Source organism: Hyla sarda, unplaced genomic scaffold (genome assembly GCF_029499605.1).
Source record: "Hyla sarda isolate aHylSar1 unplaced genomic scaffold, aHylSar1.hap1 scaffold_266, whole genome shotgun sequence".
NCBI lineage: Eukaryota > Metazoa > Chordata > Amphibia > Anura > Hylidae > Hyla > Hyla sarda.
In genome coordinates, this window is record NW_026609353.1 from 194,946 (window position 1) to 213,757 (window position 18,812).

An 18,812-nucleotide genomic window follows, 5' to 3' on the forward strand; every position below is an offset into this window, starting at 1 on the left:
CTCTGTACTTTGGTCTATATTGATGCGGGACATAGACAGCCAGCTGATGACCAATCCATTAGTGCAATGGATGGCTGGAAGCATTTGTCTTTGCCTTTGCAATACCACAGAAGCAATGCATGGTCAATGTACAGCAATGACACACCTGTGTGAACAGCCAGGAGACCCCCCCATGTTATGTTACATAGTTACATAGTTAGTACGGTCGAAAAAAGACATATGTCCATCAAGTTCAACCAGGGAATTAAGGGGTAGGGGTGTGGCGCGATATTGGGGAAGGGATGAGATTTTATATTTCTTCATAAGCATTAATCTTATTTTGTCAATTAGGAACATTCAGCACCCACCCGCTATCAAGGCAGCTGCCTATCATGTCATGCCCTACCTGCACAGGTGTGCTGGCTACTCAAATGATCCAATTAAGGAGGCCATTTAGTCAGCAGCAGCAGAAGTCCTGTGCCTGGACGCTCCAACAGCGGCCAGACACAAGCAGAAGCAGCAGAAGCAGCAGCAGCACCACCTTTTGTTTTTTGGCTGCAGCAGCAGCAGCAGCAGCAGCAGCAAGGCCCACAGGGCTGGCTAGCTGGCTAGCCAGCAAGCAGGTAGCAATGAAAGTAGGAATCTTTCTTTTTAACCCTGTAAGGGGGTGGTGCACTGTACCTGAAGATACTGCCATATCGGGTCAATGCATAGGGCGACGGAAGCAAGCTTCGAAATCGGCCCCCGTTCTCAAAAATCCATTTAATATATGGTCCCCAGATAGGGGACGTATCAGATATTAAACTGATAAGAACAGATACTACACTTGATCTTAGCCAAAAGGCCGAGAAGCGATAACCGTGAAAGGGGCGGGCCCAACAAGGTCCCCTTCATGGGCACTATCACTGCTTGCTGTCAGGGAGGCTGCCAGACAATTTTCCATGCACACTCTGGGCTGGGGGGCAGTCAACCACCAGTACACACAGCAGAACCTAAACCCATACCATTATTGCTAAGCAGCAAGACAGGGGCCCATTGCACTCCCACGGGGCCTTTTTAAATGCAATCCATAACCCGGATTTGCCAGGAACCCTTCTTACTCCTCCTACTTGCATGTGACACTGGGCTTAGGATCTGCATAGGAAACACACACACAAGCACACACCTACCTTTGTTGCCTGCAGATGCCTCCTTGGCTGTCCCCAAACGGTATCAAACCAACACCCACGGGAAGCTGTAAGCATAGAGGACATGCCTGCACCCCATTGGACTTACCTGTGTGGGTTAAATCCGGGTTATTTGACAACCTATGGCGGTGATGGTTCTGCTCAGGCAGAGCAGTGCTGATGCTCCTCATAAAGCTGTCGCTGCTGTGAAGGTTCTAGGTGACATCACAATCCCTATGGTTACATACACAACAAAGCTGGGTTGTTGTTGTTTACACTCTGCAAGGCCTGTGGAAGTGAGTGACATCATAGCACTGTAGTTCTGAGGGTTCTAGATGGATGCAACAATCTCCTGTTGCTTCTATGAAGGCCATAATAGACGACATCACCAAACAGCTCCATAGTCACATACACAGCAAAGGAGAGATGTTGTTTACACCTAGTGATGTCAGTGGTATTGAGTGACATCACAGCACAGTGCTAAGGCTCCTGGGCCTGGACACAGCAGCGGCTGCAATATCTCAACGGAGAATACGTTTATATATATGTGTGTGTGTGCGCGTATATATATATATATATATATATATATATATATATATATATATATATATATATATTCTCCGCCGAAATCACTTTTAAACCCATTTCCACCTTTTTTTCCCTTCTCTTCCTCTTACTTTTTTTTCACGTTTTTTTACGTTTTTCTCCTTTTCGCCTCTTTTCTGGGCGTATTATTCTTCTTTTTCTTCTTTTTTTTCGTCTAATGCATACCCCATCAGTGCAGCAATGCTTATTCAATACCGCCAGCAGATGGAGACACTGGGGGATAATTTTCTAAGGATTTATACTGATTTTTCCTGTCTGAATTTGTCGCACAGAAAGTTGCAGGCCAAATATGTGTGACATTTCTGCGACTTTAGCTTCTAGAGCATTTTTACAACATTATACATAGGTGCTGAATACATAAAAAGCGACTGTTCAGCGACAGACAAGTCGCATCGGCTGAAAGTAGGCCAGAATGTCAGTCCATGTTGGAGCAGGTTTAGATACAGTCTAAAGCATAGATCTCAAAGTCTGTGCACAGAATTTAGCAAGGGCCTCGCACCTTCTGATGCATCAGGTAGGTGCACTATAGCATAGCCTAACCCTCTGTACTTTGGTCTATATTGATGCGGGACATAGACAGCCAGCTGATGACCAATCCATTAGTGCAATGGATGGCTGGAAGCATTTGTCTTTGCCTTTGCAATACCACAGAAGCAATGCATGGTCAATGTACAGCAATGACACACCTGTGTGAACAGCCAGGAGACCCCCCCATGTTATGTTACATAGTTACATAGTTAGTACGGTCGAAAAAAGACATATGTCCATCAAGTTCAACCAGGGAATTAAGGGGTAGGGGTGTGGCGCGATATTGGGGAAGGGATGAGATTTTATATTTCTTCATAAGCATTAATCTTATTTTGTCAATTAGGAACATTCAGCACCCACCCGCTATCAAGGCAGCTGCCTATCATGTCATGCCCTACCTGCACAGGTGTGCTGGCTACTCAAATGATCCAATTAAGGAGGCCATTTAGTCAGCAGCAGCAGAAGTCCTGTGCCTGGACGCTCCAACAGCGGCCAGACACAAGCAGAAGCAGCAGAAGCAGCAGCAGCACCACCTTTTGTTTTTTGGCTGCAGCAGCAGCAGCAGCAGCAGCAGCAAGGCCCACAGGGCTGGCTAGCTGGCTAGCCAGCAAGCAGGTAGCAATGAAAGTAGGAATCTTTCTTTTTAACCCTGTAAGGGGGTGGTGCACTGTACCCGAAGATACTGCCATATCGGGTCAATGCATAGGGCGACGGAAGCAAGCTTCGAAATCGGCCCCCGTTCTCAAAAATCCATTTAATATATGGTCCCCAGATAGGGGACGTATCAGATATTAAACTGATAAGAACAGATTTTTTTTTTTTTTTTTTTTTTATCTAAAGCCGAGGAACGTGCTTTCGATTCACCCAAAGTGCAAGAAAAAGTGCAAACGTGTTACACTAAAAAAAACGTGCACAAAGGATGCGGTCTATCGCAAGCCCTTCTCCGATAGGAGAGAGGCCCCCCAACAAACCTTACCCTTCGCCTCCGGACCAAAAGGTACCTGCGAGGTTCCAGGTTCGATGTCCCTTTTCGCCGAAGCTACTAGGGGACCACAAATGCTCCCGGCATCCCCCTTGGCGTTAGCCAAGGTATCTGCCCGCAGAGCCGATTACGGTAGGTACCCTGCCAAAGCAGGAGTACCCGGGGTGTTTGCAGGGAGGTGCGGAACCTAATGGCCACACACACCTCCCCTAGACCGCCAGGAGGGACACCCAGAAGGGCTACCGCATCCTGACAAATCCTGTGAACACACAACACGCAAAAAGTGACACAGTGAGACAAAAAATAAATAAATAAGTGAATGTGTGCAGATATACTGCCCGGACATCCGGCCGGATCTATAAAAATTTCTCTGATCCTAGCCAGAAGGCCGGGAATCAAGAGGTGAGTGCCACAAGGTGAAGAGATTATGGTGCCCGTGCTTCAACTCAGTGAGTCTATTCTCCCAGTGAGTTTCGGCACCTCGGGGTCACCACTCCCCGAGGCACAAAAGTACCTCGGCTCTAGACCCTCTCAGCCTCATGGCGAGACCCGAAGGGAACAGGTCACATCGGGGCAGCCGTCGAGCTGATTCCTCAGAACCAGCCCCGGAAAGCCCTGGTACACCTGCATCCTCCATGCAGCACCCATCCCCACCAGCATGAAAACTGATAAGAACAGATACTACACTTGATCTTAGCCAAAAGGCCGAGAAGCGATAACCGTGAAAGGGGCGGGCCCAACAAGGTCCCCTTCATGGGCACTATCACTGCTTGCTGTCAGGGAGGCTGCCAGACAATTTTCCATGCACACTCTGGGCTGGGGGGCAGTCAACCACCAGTACACACAGCAGAACCTAAACCCATACCATTATTGCTAAGCAGCAAGACAGGGGCCCATTGCACTCCCACGGGGCCTTTTTAAATGCAATCCATAACCCGGATTTGCCAGGAACCCTTCTTACTCCTCCTACTTGCATGTGACACTGGGCTTAGGATCTGCATAGGAAACACACACACAAGCACACACCTACCTTTGTTGCCTGCAGATGCCTCCTTGGCTGTCCCCAAACGGTATCAAACCAACACCCACGGGAAGCTGTAAGCATAGAGGACATGCCTGCACCCCATTGGACTTACCTGTGTGGGTTAAATCCGGGTTATTTGACAACCTATGGCGGTGATGGTTCTGCTCAGGCAGAGCAGTGCTGATGCTCCTCATAAAGCTGTCGCTGCTGTGAAGGTTCTAGGTGACATCACAATCCCTATGGTTACATACACAACAAAGCTGGGTTGTTGTTGTTTACACTCTGCAAGGCCTGTGGAAGTGAGTGACATCATAGCACTGTAGTTCTGAGGGTTCTAGATGGATGCAACAATCTCCTGTTGCTTCTATGAAGGCCATAATAGACGACATCACCAAACAGCTCCATAGTCACATACACAGCAAAGGAGAGATGTTGTTTACACCTAGTGATGTCAGTGGTATTGAGTGACATCACAGCACAGTGCTAAGGCTCCTGGGCCTGGACACAGCAGCGGCTGCAATATCTCAACGGAGAATACGTTTATATATATGTGTGTGTGTGCGCGTATATATATATATATATATATATATATATATATATATATATTTCTCCGCCGAAATCACTTTTAAACCCATTTCCACCTTTTTTTCCCTTCTCTTCCTCTTACTTTTTTTTCACGTTTTTTTACGTTTTTCTCCTTTTCGCCTCTTTTCTGGGCGTATTATTCTTCTTTTTCTTCTTTTTTTTCGTCTAATGCATACCCCATCAGTGCAGCAATGCTTATTCAATACCGCCAGCAGATGGAGACACTGGGGGATAATTTTCTAAGGATTTATACTGATTTTTCCTGTCTGAATTTGTCGCACAGAAAGTTGCAGGCCAAATATGTGTGACATTTCTGCGACTTTAGCTTCTAGAGCATTTTTACAACATTATACATAGGTGCTGAATACATAAAAAGCGACTGTTCAGCGACAGACAAGTCGCATCGGCTGAAAGTAGGCCAGAATGTCAGTCCATGTTGGAGCAGGTTTAGATACAGTCTAAAGCATAGATCTCAAAGTCTGTGCACAGAATTTAGCAAGGGCCTCGCACCTTCTGATGCATCAGGTAGGTGCACTATAGCATAGCCTAACCCTCTGTACTTTGGTCTATATTGATGCGGGACATAGACAGCCAGCTGATGACCAATCCATTAGTGCAATGGATGGCTGGAAGCATTTGTCTTTGCCTTTGCAATACCACAGAAGCAATGCATGGTCAATGTACAGCAATGACACACCTGTGTGAACAGCCAGGAGACCCCCCCATGTTATGTTACATAGTTACATAGTTAGTACGGTCGAAAAAAGACATATGTCCATCAAGTTCAACCAGGGAATTAAGGGGTAGGGGTGTGGCGCGATATTGGGGAAGGGATGAGATTTTATATTTCTTCATAAGCATTAATCTTATTTTGTCAATTAGGAACATTCAGCACCCACCCGCTATCAAGGCAGCTGCCTATCATGTCATGCCCTACCTGCACAGGTGTGCTGGCTACTCAAATGATCCAATTAAGGAGGCCATTTAGTCAGCAGCAGCAGAAGTCCTGTGCCTGGACGCTCCAACAGCGGCCAGACACAAGCAGAAGCAGCAGAAGCAGCAGCAGCACCACCTTTTGTTTTTTGGCTGCAGCAGCAGCAGCAGCAGCAGCAGCAGCAAGGCCCACAGGGCTGGCTAGCTGGCTAGCCAGCAAGCAGGTAGCAATGAAAGTAGGAATCTTTCTTTTTAACCCTGTAAGGGGGTGGTGCACTGTACCCGAAGATACTGCCATATCGGGTCAATGCATAGGGCGACGGAAGCAAGCTTCGAAATCGGCCCCCGTTCTCAAAAATCCATTTAATATATGGTCCCCAGATAGGGGACGTATCAGATATTAAACTGATAAGAACAGATACTACACTTGATCTTAGCCAAAAGGCCGAGAAGCGATAACCGTGAAAGGGGCGGGCCCAACAAGGTCCCCTTCATGGGCACTATCACTGCTTGCTGTCAGGGAGGCTGCCAGACAATTTTCCATGCACACTCTGGGCTGGGGGGCAGTCAACCACCAGTACACACAGCAGAACCTAAACCCATACCATTATTGCTAAGCAGCAAGACAGGGGCCCATTGCACTCCCACGGGGCCTTTTTAAATGCAATCCATAACCCGGATTTGCCAGGAACCCTTCTTACTCCTCCTACTTGCATGTGACACTGGGCTTAGGATCTGCATAGGAAACACACACACAAGCACACACCTACCTTTGTTGCCTGCAGATGCCTCCTTGGCTGTCCCCAAACGGTATCAAACCAACACCCACGGGAAGCTGTAAGCATAGAGGACATGCCTGCACCCCATTGGACTTACCTGTGTGGGTTAAATCCGGGTTATTTGACAACCTATGGCGGTGATGGTTCTGCTCAGGCAGAGCAGTGCTGATGCTCCTCATAAAGCTGTCGCTGCTGTGAAGGTTCTAGGTGACATCACAATCCCTATGGTTACATACACAACAAAGCTGGGTTGTTGTTGTTTACACTCTGCAAGGCCTGTGGAAGTGAGTGACATCATAGCACTGTAGTTCTGAGGGTTCTAGATGGATGCAACAATCTCCTGTTGCTTCTATGAAGGCCATAATAGACGACATCACCAAACAGCTCCATAGTCACATACACAGCAAAGGAGAGATGTTGTTTACACCTAGTGATGTCAGTGGTATTGAGTGACATCACAGCACAGTGCTAAGGCTCCTGGGCCTGGACACAGCAGCGGCTGCAATATCTCAACGGAGAATACGTTTATATATATGTGTGTGTGTGCGCGTATATATATATATATATATATATATATATATATATATATATATTTCTCCGCCGAAATCACTTTTAAACCCATTTCCACCTTTTTTTCCCTTCTCTTCCTCTTACTTTTTTTTCACGTTTTTTTACGTTTTTCTCCTTTTCGCCTCTTTTCTGGGCGTATTATTCTTCTTTTTCTTCTTTTTTTTCGTCTAATGCATACCCCATCAGTGCAGCAATGCTTATTCAATACCGCCAGCAGATGGAGACACTGGGGGATAATTTTCTAAGGATTTATACTGATTTTTCCTGTCTGAATTTGTCGCACAGAAAGTTGCAGGCCAAATATGTGTGACATTTCTGCGACTTTAGCTTCTAGAGCATTTTTACAACATTATACATAGGTGCTGAATACATAAAAAGCGACTGTTCAGCGACAGACAAGTCGCATCGGCTGAAAGTAGGCCAGAATGTCAGTCCATGTTGGAGCAGGTTTAGATACAGTCTAAAGCATAGATCTCAAAGTCTGTGCACAGAATTTAGCAAGGGCCTCGCACCTTCTGATGCATCAGGTAGGTGCACTATAGCATAGCCTAACCCTCTGTACTTTGGTCTATATTGATGCGGGACATAGACAGCCAGCTGATGACCAATCCATTAGTGCAATGGATGGCTGGAAGCATTTGTCTTTGCCTTTGCAATACCACAGAAGCAATGCATGGTCAATGTACAGCAATGACACACCTGTGTGAACAGCCAGGAGACCCCCCCATGTTATGTTACATAGTTACATAGTTAGTACGGTCGAAAAAAGACATATGTCCATCAAGTTCAACCAGGGAATTAAGGGGTAGGGGTGTGGCGCGATATTGGGGAAGGGATGAGATTTTATATTTCTTCATAAGCATTAATCTTATTTTGTCAATTAGGAACATTCAGCACCCACCCGCTATCAAGGCAGCTGCCTATCATGTCATGCCCTACCTGCACAGGTGTGCTGGCTACTCAAATGATCCAATTAAGGAGGCCATTTAGTCAGCAGCAGCAGAAGTCCTGTGCCTGGACGCTCCAACAGCGGCCAGACACAAGCAGAAGCAGCAGAAGCAGCAGCAGCACCACCTTTTGTTTTTTGGCTGCAGCAGCAGCAGCAGCAGCAGCAGCAGCAGCAAGGCCCACAGGGCTGGCTAGCTGGCTAGCCAGCAAGCAGGTAGCAATGAAAGTAGGAATCTTTCTTTTTAACCCTGTAAGGGGGTGGTGCACTGTACCCGAAGATACTGCCATATCGGGTCAATGCATAGGGCGACGGAAGCAAGCTTCGAAATCGGCCCCCGTTCTCAAAAATCCATTTAATATATGGTCCCCAGATAGGGGACGTATCAGATATTAAACTGATAAGAACAGATACTACACTTGATCTTAGCCAAAAGGCCGAGAAGCGATAACCGTGAAAGGGGCGGGCCCAACAAGGTCCCCTTCATGGGCACTATCACTGCTTGCTGTCAGGGAGGCTGCCAGACAATTTTCCATGCACACTCTGGGCTGGGGGGCAGTCAACCACCAGTACACACAGCAGAACCTAAACCCATACCATTATTGCTAAGCAGCAAGACAGGGGCCCATTGCACTCCCACGGGGCCTTTTTAAATGCAATCCATAACCCGGATTTGCCAGGAACCCTTCTTACTCCTCCTACTTGCATGTGACACTGGGCTTAGGATCTGCATAGGAAACACACACACAAGCACACACCTACCTTTGTTGCCTGCAGATGCCTCCTTGGCTGTCCCCAAACGGTATCAAACCAACACCCACGGGAAGCTGTAAGCATAGAGGACATGCCTGCACCCCATTGGACTTACCTGTGTGGGTTAAATCCGGGTTATTTGACAACCTATGGCGGTGATGGTTCTGCTCAGGCAGAGCAGTGCTGATGCTCCTCATAAAGCTGTCGCTGCTGTGAAGGTTCTAGGTGACATCACAATCCCTATGGTTACATACACAACAAAGCTGGGTTGTTGTTGTTTACACTCTGCAAGGCCTGTGGAAGTGAGTGACATCATAGCACTGTAGTTCTGAGGGTTCTAGATGGATGCAACAATCTCCTGTTGCTTCTATGAAGGCCATAATAGACGACATCACCAAACAGCTCCATAGTCACATACACAGCAAAGGAGAGATGTTGTTTACACCTAGTGATGTCAGTGGTATTGAGTGACATCACAGCACAGTGCTAAGGCTCCTGGGCCTGGACACAGCAGCGGCTGCAATATCTCAACGGAGAATACGTTTATATATATGTGTGTGTGTGCGCGTATATATATATATATATATATATATATATATATATATATATATATTTCTCCGCCGAAATCACTTTTAAACCCATTTCCACCTTTTTTTCCCTTCTCTTCCTCTTACTTTTTTTTCACGTTTTTTTACGTTTTTCTCCTTTTCGCCTCTTTTCTGGGCGTATTATTCTTCTTTTTCTTCTTTTTTTTCGTCTAATGCATACCCCATCAGTGCAGCAATGCTTATTCAATACCGCCAGCAGATGGAGACACTGGGGGATAATTTTCTAAGGATTTATACTGATTTTTCCTGTCTGAATTTGTCGCACAGAAAGTTGCAGGCCAAATATGTGTGACATTTCTGCGACTTTAGCTTCTAGAGCATTTTTACAACATTATACATAGGTGCTGAATACATAAAAAGCGACTGTTCAGCGACAGACAAGTCGCATCGGCTGAAAGTAGGCCAGAATGTCAGTCCATGTTGGAGCAGGTTTAGATACAGTCTAAAGCATAGATCTCAAAGTCTGTGCACAGAATTTAGCAAGGGCCTCGCACCTTCTGATGCATCAGGTAGGTGCATAGCATAGCCTAACCCTCTGTACTTTGGTCTATATTGATGCGGGACATAGACAGCCAGCTGATGACCAATCCATTAGTGCAATGGATGGCTGGAAGCATTTGTCTTTGCCTTTGCAATACCACAGAAGCAATGCATGGTCAATGTACAGCAATGACACACCTGTGTGAACAGCCAGGAGACCCCCCCATGTTATGTTACATAGTTACATAGTTAGTACGGTCGAAAAAAGACATATGTCCATCAAGTTCAACCAGGGAATTAAGGGGTAGGGGTGTGGCGCGATATTGGGGAAGGGATGAGATTTTATATTTCTTCATAAGCATTAATCTTATTTTGTCAATTAGGAACATTCAGCACCACCCGCTATCAAGGCAGCTGCCTATCATGTCATGCCCTACCTGCACAGGTGTGCTGGCTACTCAAATGATCCAATTAAGGAGGCCATTTAGTCAGCAGCAGCAGAAGTCCTGTGCCTGGACGCTCCAACAGCGGCCAGACACAAGCAGAAGCAGCAGAAGCAGCAGCAGCACCACCTTTTGTTTTTTGGCTGCAGCAGCAGCAGCAGCAGCAGCAGCAAGGCCCACAGGGCTGGCTAGCTGGCTAGCCAGCAAGCAGGTAGCAATGAAAGTAGGAATCTTTCTTTTTAACCCTGTAAGGGGGTGGTGCACTGTACCCGAAGATACTGCCATATCGGGTCAATGCATAGGGCGACGGAAGCAAGCTTCGAAATCGGCCCCCGTTCTCAAAAATCCATTTAATATATGGTCCCCAGATAGGGGACGTATCAGATATTAAACTGATAAGAACAGATACTACACTTGATCTTAGCCAAAAGGCCGAGAAGCGATAACCGTGAAAGGGGCGGGCCCAACAAGGTCCCCTTCATGGGCACTATCACTGCTTGCTGTCAGGGAGGCTGCCAGACAATTTTCCATGCACACTCTGGGCTGGGGGGCAGTCAACCACCAGTACACACAGCAGAACCTAAACCCATACCATTATTGCTAAGCAGCAAGACAGGGGCCCATTGCACTCCCACGGGGCCTTTTTAAATGCAATCCATAACCCGGATTTGCCAGGAACCCTTCTTACTCCTCCTACTTGCATGTGACACTGGGCTTAGGATCTGCATAGGAAACACACACACAAGCACACACCTACCTTTGTTGCCTGCAGATGCCTCCTTGGCTGTCCCCAAACGGTATCAAACCAACACCCACGGGAAGCTGTAAGCATAGAGGACATACCTGCACCCCATTGGACTTACCTGTGTGGGTTAAATCCGGGTTATTTGACAACCTATGGCGGTGATGGTTCTGCTCAGGCAGAGCAGTGCTGATGCTCCTTATAAAGCTGTCGCTGCTGTGAAGGTTCTAGGTGACATCACAATCCCTATGGTTACATACACAACAAAGCTGGGTTGTTGTTGTTTACACTCTGCAAGGCCTGTGGAAGTGAGTGACATCATAGCACTGTAGTTCTGAGGGTTCTAGATGGATGCAACAATCTCCTGTTGCTTCTATGAAGGCCATAATAGACGACATCACCAAACAGCTCCATAGTCACATACACAGCAAAGGAGAGATGTTGTTTACACCTAGTGATGTCAGTGGTATTGAGTGACATCACAGCACAGTGCTAAGGCTCCTGGGCCTGGACACAGCAGCGGCTGCAATATCTCAACGGAGAATACGTTTATATATATGTGTGTGTGTGCGCGTATATATATATATATATATATATATATATATATATATATATATATATATTTCTCCGCCGAAATCACTTTTAAACCCATTTCCACCTTTTTTTCCCTTCTCTTCCTCTTACTTTTTTTTCACGTTTTTTTACGTTTTTCTCCTTTTCGCCTCTTTTCTGGGCGTATTATTCTTCTTTTTCTTCTTTTTTTTCGTCTAATGCATACCCCATCAGTGCAGCAATGCTTATTCAATACCGCCAGCAGATGGAGACACTGGGGGATAATTTTCTAAGGATTTATACTGATTTTTCCTGTCTGAATTTGTCGCACAGAAAGTTGCAGGCCAAATATGTGTGACATTTCTGCGACTTTAGCTTCTAGAGCATTTTTACAACATTATACATAGGTGCTGAATACATAAAAAGCGACTGTTCAGCGACAGACAAGTCGCATCGGCTGAAAGTAGGCCAGAATGTCAGTCCATGTTGGAGCAGGTTTAGATACAGTCTAAAGCATAGATCTCAAAGTCTGTGCACAGAATTTAGCAAGGGCCTTGCACCTTCTGATGCATCAGGTAGGTGCACTATAGCATAGCCTAACCCTCTGTACTTTGGTCTATATTGATGCGGGACATAGACAGCCAGCTGATGACCAATCCATTAGTGCAATGGATGGCTGGAAGCATTTGTCTTTGCCTTTGCAATACCACAGAAGCAATGCATGGTCAATGTACAGCAATGACACACCTGTGTGAACAGCCAGGAGACCCCCCCATGTTATGTTACATAGTTACATAGTTAGTACGGTCGAAAAAAGACATATGTCCATCAAGTTCAACCAGGGAATTAAGGGGTAGGGGTGTGGCGCGATATTGGGGAAGGGATGAGATTTTATATTTCTTCATAAGCATTAATCTTATTTTGTCAATTAGGAACATTCAGCACCCACCCGCTATCAAGGCAGCTGCCTATCATGTCATGCCCTACCTGCACAGGTGTGCTGGCTACTCAAATGATCCAATTAAGGAGGCCATTTAGTCAGCAGCAGCAGAAGTCCTGTGCCTGGACGCTCCAACAGCGGCCAGACACAAGCAGAAGCAGCAGAAGCAGCAGCAGCACCACCTTTTGTTTTTTGGCTGCAGCAGCAGCAGCAGCAGCAGCAGCAAGGCCCACAGGGCTGGCTAGCTGGCTAGCCAGCAAGCAGGTAGCAATGAAAGTAGGAATCTTTCTTTTTAACCCTGTAAGGGGGTGGTGCACTGTACCCGAAGATACTGCCATATCGGAATGCATAGGGCGACGGAAGCAAGCTTCGAAATCGGCCCCCGTTCTCAAAAATCCATTTAATATATGGTCCCCAGATAGGGGACGTATCAGATATTAAACTGATAAGAACAGATACTACACTTGATCTTAGCCAAAAGGCCGAGAAGCGATAACCGTGAAAGGGGCGGGCCCAACAAGGTCCCCTTCATGGGCACTATCACTGCTTGCTGTCAGGGAGGCTGCCAGACAATTTTCCATGCACACTCTGGGCTGGGGGGCAGTCAACCACCAGTACACACAGCAGAACCTAAACCCATACCATTATTGCTAAGCAGCAAGACAGGGGCCCATTGCACTCCCACGGGGCCTTTTTAAATGCAATCCATAACCCGGATTTGCCAGGAACCCTTCTTACTCCTCCTACTTGCATGTGACACTGGGCTTAGGATCTGCATAGGAAACACACACACAAGCACACACCTACCTTTGTTGCCTGCAGATGCCTCCTTGGCTGTCCCCAAACGGTATCAAACCAACACCCACGGGAAGCTGTAAGCATAGAGGACATGCCTGCACCCCATTGGACTTACCTGTGTGGGTTAAATCCGGGTTATTTGACAACCTATGGCGGTGATGGTTCTGCTCAGGCAGAGCAGTGCTGATGCTCCTCATAAAGCTGTCGCTGCTGTGAAGGTTCTAGGTGACATCACAATCCCTATGGTTACATACACGACAAAGCTGGGTTGTTGTTGTTTACACTCTGCAAGGCCTGTGGAAGTGAGTGACATCATAGCACTGTAGTTCTGAGGGTTCTAGATGGATGCAACAATCTCCTGTTGCTTCTATGAAGGCCATAATAGACGACATCACCAAACAGCTCCATAGTCACATACACAGCAAAGGAGAGATGTTGTTTACACCTAGTGATGTCAGTGGTATTGAGTGACATCACAGCACAGTGCTAAGGCTCCTGGGCCTGGACACAGCAGCGGCTGCAATATCTCAACGGAGAATACGTTTATATATATGTGTGTGTGTGCGCGTATATATATATATATATATATATATATATATATATATATATATATATATTTCTCCGCCGAAATCACTTTTAAACCCATTTCCACCTTTTTTTCCCTTCTCTTCCTCTTACTTTTTTTTCACGTTTTTTTACGTTTTTCTCCTTTTCGCCTCTTTTCTGGGCGTATTATTCTTCTTTTTCTTCTTTTTTTTCGTCTAATGCATACCCCATCAGTGCAGCAATGCTTATTCAATACCGCCAGCAGATGGAGACACTGGGGGATAATTTTCTAAGGATTTATACTGATTTTTCCTGTCTGAATTTGTCGCACAGAAAGTTGCAGGCCAAATATGTGTGACATTTCTGCGACTTTAGCTTCTAGAGCATTTTTACAACATTATACATAGGTGCTGAATACATAAAAAGCGACTGTTCAGCGACAGACAAGTCGCATCGGCTGAAAGTAGGCCAGAATGTCAGTCCATGTTGGAGCAGGTTTAGATACAGTCTAAAGCATAGATCTCAAAGTCTGTGCACAGAATTTAGCAAGGGCCTCGCACCTTCTGATGCATCAGGTAGGTGCACTATAGCATAGCCTAACCCTCTGTACTTTGGTCTATATTGATGCGGGACATAGACAGCCAGCTGATGACCAATCCATTAGTGCAATGGATGGCTGGAAGCATTTGTCTTTGCCTTTGCAATACCACAGAAGCAATGCATGGTCAATGTACAGCAATGACACACCTGTGTGAACAGCCAGGAGACCCCCCCATGTTATGTTACATAGTTACATAGTTAGTACGGTCGAAAAAAGACATATGTCCATCAAGTTCAACCAGGGAATTAAGGGGTAGGGGTGTGGCGCGATATTGGGGAAGGGATGAGATTTTATATTTCTTCATAAGCATTAATCTTATTTTGTCAATTAGGAACATTCAGCACCCACCCGCTATCAAGGCAGCTGCCTATCATGTCATGCCCTACCTGCACAGGTGTGCTGGCTACTCAAATGATCCAATTAAGGAGGCCATTTAGTCAGCAGCAGCAGAAGTCCTGTGCCTGGACGCTCCAACAGCGGCCAGACACAAGCAGAAGCAGCAGAAGCAGCAGCAGCACCACCTTTTGTTTTTTGGCTGCAGCAGCAGCAGCAGCAGCAGCAGCAAGGCCCACAGGGCTGGCTAGCTGGCTAGCCAGCAAGCAGGTAGCAATGAAAGTAGGAATCTTTCTTTTTAACCCTGTAAGGGGGTGGTGCACTGTACCCGAAGATACTGCCATATCGGGTCAATGCATAGGGCGACGGAAGCAAGCTTCGAAATCGGCCCCCGTTCTCAAAAATCCATTTAATATATGGTCCCCAGATAGGGGACGTATCAGATATTAAACTGATAAGAACAGATACTACACTTGATCTTAGCCAAAAGGCCGAGAAGCGATAACCGTGAAAGGGGCGGGCCCAACAAGGTCCCCTTCATGGGCACTATCACTGCTTGCTGTCAGGGAGGCTGCCAGACAATTTTCCATGCACACTCTGGGCTGGGGGGCAGTCAACCACCAGTACACACAGCAGAACCTAAACCCATACCATTATTGCTAAGCAGCAAGACAGGGGCCCATTGCACTCCCACGGGGCCTTTTTAAATGCAATCCATAACCCGGATTTGCCAGGAACCCTTCTTACTCCTCCTACTTGCATGTGACACTGGGCTTAGGATCTGCATAGGAAACACACACACAAGCACACACCTACCTTTGTTGCCTGCAGATGCCTCCTTGGCTGTCCCCAAACGGTATCAAACCAACACCCACGGGAAGCTGTAAGCATAGAGGACATGCCTGCACCCCATTGGACTTACCTGTGTGGGTTAAATCCGGGTTATTTGACAACCTATGGCGGTGATGGTTCTGCTCAGGCAGAGCAGTGCTGATGCTCCTCATAAAGCTGTCGCTGCTGTGAAGGTTCTAGGTGACATCACAATCCCTATGGTTACATACACGACAAAGCTGGGTTGTTGTTGTTTACACTCTGCAAGGCCTGTGGAAGTGAGTGACATCATAGCACTGTAGTTCTGAGGGTTCTAGATGGATGCAACAATCTCCTGTTGCTTCTATGAAGGCCATAATAGACGACATCACCAAACAGCTCCATAGTCACATACACAGCAAAGGAGAGATGTTGTTTACACCTAGTGATGTCAGTGGTATTGAGTGACATCACAGCACAGTGCTAAGGCTCCTGGGCCTGGACACAGCAGCGGCTGCAATATCTCAACGGAGAATACGTTTATATATATGTGTGTGTGTGCGCGTATATATATATATATATATATATATATATATATATATATATATATTTCTCCGCCGAAATCACTTTTAAACCCATTTCCACCTTTTTTTCCCTTCTCTTCCTCTTACTTTTTTTTCACGTTTTTTTACGTTTTTCTCCTTTTCGCCTCTTTTCTGGGCGTATTATTCTTCTTTTTCTTCTTTTTTTTCGTCTAATGCATACCCCATCAGTGCAGCAATGCTTATTCAATACCGCCAGCAGATGGAGACACTGGGGGATAATTTTCTAAGGATTTATACTGATTTTTCCTGTCTGAATTTGTCGCACAGAAAGTTGCAGGCCAAATATGTGTGACATTTCTGCGACTTTAGCTTCTAGAGCATTTTTACAACATTATACATAGGTGCTGAATACATAAAAAGCGACTGTTCAGCGACAGACAAGTCGCATCGGCTGAAAGTAGGCCAGAATGTCAGTCCATGTTGGAGCAGGTTTAGATACAGTCTAAAGCATAGATCTCAAAGTCTGTGCACAGAATTTAGCAAGGGCCTCGCACCTTCTGATGCATCAGGTAGGTGCACTATAGCATAGCCTAACCCTCTGTACTTTGGTCTATATTGATGCGGGACATAGACAGCCAGCTGATGACCAATCCATTAGTGCAATGGATGGCTGGAAGCATTTGTCTTTGCCTTTGCAATACCACAGAAGCAATGCATGGTCAATGTACAGCAATGACACACCTGTGTGAACAGCCAGGAGACCCCCCCATGTTATGTTACATAGTTACATAGTTAGTACGGTCGAAAAAAGACATATGTCCATCAAGTTCAACCAGGGAATTAAGGGGTAGGGGTGTGGCGCGATATTGGGGAAGGGATGAGATTTTATATTTCTTCATAAGCATTAATCTTATTTTGTCAATTAGGAACATTCAGCACCCACCCGCTATCAAGGCAGCTGCCTATCATGTCATGCCCTACCTGCACAGGTGTGCTGGCTACTCAAATGATCCAATTAAGGAGGCCATTTAGTCAGCAGCAGCAGAAGTCCTGTGCCTGGACGCTCCAACAGCGGCCAGACACAAGCAGAAGCAGCAGAAGCAGCAGCAGCACCACCTTTTGTTTTTTGGCTGCAGCAGCAGCAGCAGCAGCAGCAAGGCCCACAGGGCTGGCTAGCTGGCTAGCCAGCAAGCAGGTAGCAATGAAAGTAGGAATCTTTCTTTTTAACCCTGTAAGGGGGTGGTGCACTGTACCCGAAGATACTGCCATATCGGGTCAATGCATAGGGCGACGGAAGCAAGCTTCGAAATCGGCCCCCGTTCTCAAAAATCCATTTAATATATGGTCCCCAGATAGGGGACGTATCAGATATTAAACTGATAAGAACAGATACTACACTTGATCTTAGCCAAAAGGCCGAGAAGCGATAACCGTGAAAGGGGCGGGCCCAACAAGGTCCCCTTCATGGGCACTATCACTGCTTGCTGTCAGGGAGGCTGCCAGACAATTTTCCATGCACACTCTGGGCTGGGGGGCAGTCAACCACCAGTACACACAGCAGAACCTAAACCCATACCATTATTGCTAAGCAGCAAGACAGGGGCCCATTGCACTCCCAAGGGGCCTTTTTAAATGCAATCCATAACCCGGATTTGCCAGGAACCCTTCTTACTCCTCCTACTTGCATGTGACACTGGGCTTAGGATCTGCATAGGAAACACACACACAAGCACACACCTACCTTTGTTGCCTGCAGATGCCTCCTTGGCTGTCCCCAAACGGTATCAAACCAACACCCACGGGAAGCTGTAAGCATAGAGGACATGCCTGCACCCCATTGGACTTACCTGTGTGGGTTAAATCCGGGTTATTTGACAACCTATGGCGGTGATGGTTCTGCTCAGGCAGAGCAGTGCTGATGCTCCTCATAAAGCTGTCGCTGCTGTGAAGGTTCTAGGTGACATCACAATCCCTATGGTTACATACACGACAAAGCTGGGTTGTTGTTGTTTACACTCTGCAAGGCCTGTGGAAGTGAGTGACAGCATAGCACTGTAGTTCTGAGGGTTCTAGATGGATGCAACAATCTCCTGTTGCTTCTATGAAGGCCATAATAGACGACATCACCAAACAGCTCCATAGTCACATACACAGCAAAGGAGAGATGTTGTTTACACCTAGTGATGTCAGTGGTATTGAGTGACATCACAGCACAGTGCTAAGGCTCCTGGGCCTGGACACAGCAGCGGCTGCAATATCTCAACGGAGAATACGTTTATATATATGTGTGTGTGTGCGCGTATATATATATATATATATATATATATATATATATATATATATTTCTCCGCCGAAATCACTTTTAAACCCATTTCCACCTTTTTTTCCCTTCTCTTCCTCTTACTTTTTTTTCACGTTTTTTTACGTTTTTCTCCTTTTCGCCTCTTTTCTGGGCGTATTATTCTTCTTTTTCTTCTTTTTTTTCGTCTAATGCATACCCCATCAGTGCAGCAATGCTTATTCAATACCGCCAGCAGATGGAGACACTGGGGGATAATTTTCT

General features: G+C 46.4%; 8 non-coding genes and 1 pseudogene across 8 annotated transcripts; all 9 read right to left on the minus strand.

Moving 5' to 3' along the window:
* Positions 1 to 644: 644 nt before the first annotated feature.
* LOC130324761 (U2 spliceosomal RNA) lies at positions 645 to 835 on the minus strand. The gene has a single exon (XR_008869710.1). It is a non-coding gene; the product is annotated as a U2 spliceosomal RNA (small nuclear RNA).
* Positions 836 to 2,936: 2,101 nt separating this feature from the next.
* On the minus strand, positions 2,937 to 3,124 carry LOC130324780 (U2 spliceosomal RNA). The gene has a single exon (XR_008869727.1). It is a non-coding gene; the product is annotated as a U2 spliceosomal RNA (small nuclear RNA).
* Positions 3,125 to 3,818: 694 nt separating this feature from the next.
* On the minus strand, positions 3,819 to 3,978 carry LOC130324786 (U2 spliceosomal RNA; annotated as a pseudogene).
* Positions 3,979 to 6,069: 2,091 nt separating this feature from the next.
* On the minus strand, positions 6,070 to 6,260 carry LOC130324689 (U2 spliceosomal RNA). The gene has a single exon (XR_008869645.1). It is a non-coding gene; the product is annotated as a U2 spliceosomal RNA (small nuclear RNA).
* Positions 6,261 to 8,356: 2,096 nt separating this feature from the next.
* On the minus strand, positions 8,357 to 8,547 carry LOC130324690 (U2 spliceosomal RNA). Its single transcript, XR_008869646.1, has one exon. It is a non-coding gene; the product is annotated as a U2 spliceosomal RNA (small nuclear RNA).
* Positions 8,548 to 10,635: 2,088 nt separating this feature from the next.
* On the minus strand, positions 10,636 to 10,826 carry LOC130324692 (U2 spliceosomal RNA). The gene has a single exon (XR_008869648.1). It is a non-coding gene; the product is annotated as a U2 spliceosomal RNA (small nuclear RNA).
* A 2,096-nt stretch (positions 10,827 to 12,922) lies between these two features.
* On the minus strand, positions 12,923 to 13,110 carry LOC130324767 (U2 spliceosomal RNA). The gene has a single exon (XR_008869716.1). It is a non-coding gene; the product is annotated as a U2 spliceosomal RNA (small nuclear RNA).
* Positions 13,111 to 15,206: 2,096 nt separating this feature from the next.
* LOC130324694 (U2 spliceosomal RNA) lies at positions 15,207 to 15,397 on the minus strand. The gene has a single exon (XR_008869649.1). It is a non-coding gene; the product is annotated as a U2 spliceosomal RNA (small nuclear RNA).
* Positions 15,398 to 17,486: 2,089 nt separating this feature from the next.
* Positions 17,487 to 17,677, minus strand: LOC130324695 (U2 spliceosomal RNA). The gene has a single exon (XR_008869650.1). It is a non-coding gene; the product is annotated as a U2 spliceosomal RNA (small nuclear RNA).
* Between the last annotated feature and the right edge of the window lie 1,135 nt (positions 17,678 to 18,812).